An 871-nucleotide genomic window follows, 5' to 3' on the forward strand; every position below is an offset into this window, starting at 1 on the left:
ATATATATATATATATATATATATATACATACATATATATACATGTGTGTATATATATACATTTATACTTTCACATATATGTGTGTGTGTGTGTATGTATGTATACATATATATATATACATTTATATACATTTATACTTTCATATATATATGTGTGTGTGTGTGTGTGTGTGTGCATATTAATGTATTCATTTATCTATGTGTAGAGGAGTTAATACCTATTCCCTTCCATACCAACGTTTAAAGTCCCTCCCTCTTCTCGGATTGATGAGATTGATGCTGCTAATACGCAGTCTAAACATCTGGAGGTCAAAATATTGGTCCCGGTCTCAAATTTCGAAAATTTCTGTCAATCAGAATCCGGCTGAACTTTTGGTCGTGATAAAATATACGACCATCCTATCTTTATTCGGACAGAATACGCTTCAGAGAATATAATTCATTGTAACCTTTTCGTAATATTGTAAAGTGTAGGTTGAAAGGGTTTGGCTGCTGTCATTAATGATAACATTCTTGGACCAGCTAACACTTACAAGATCATTCGTTTTGATCAGATATTGCTGTTGGCACTCCATCGCTTACGACGTCGAGGGTTCCAGTTGATCCGATCAACGGAACAGCCTGCTCGTGAAATTAACGTGCAAGTGGCTGAGCACTCCACAGACACGTGTACCCTTAACGTAGTTCTCGGGGTTATTCAGCGTGATACAGTGTGACAAGGCTAACCCTTTGAATTACAGGCACAACACAAACAGAAAGTAAGAGTGAGAGAAAGTTTGAGTGGAAGAGTACAGCAGGGTTCGCCACTATCCCCTGCCGGAGCCTCGTGGAGCTTTTAGGTGTTTTCGCTCAATAAACACTCACAACGCCC

Source organism: Octopus bimaculoides, chromosome 25, assembly GCF_001194135.2.
Source record: "Octopus bimaculoides isolate UCB-OBI-ISO-001 chromosome 25, ASM119413v2, whole genome shotgun sequence".
Classification (NCBI taxonomy): Eukaryota; Metazoa; Mollusca; class Cephalopoda; order Octopoda; family Octopodidae; genus Octopus; species Octopus bimaculoides.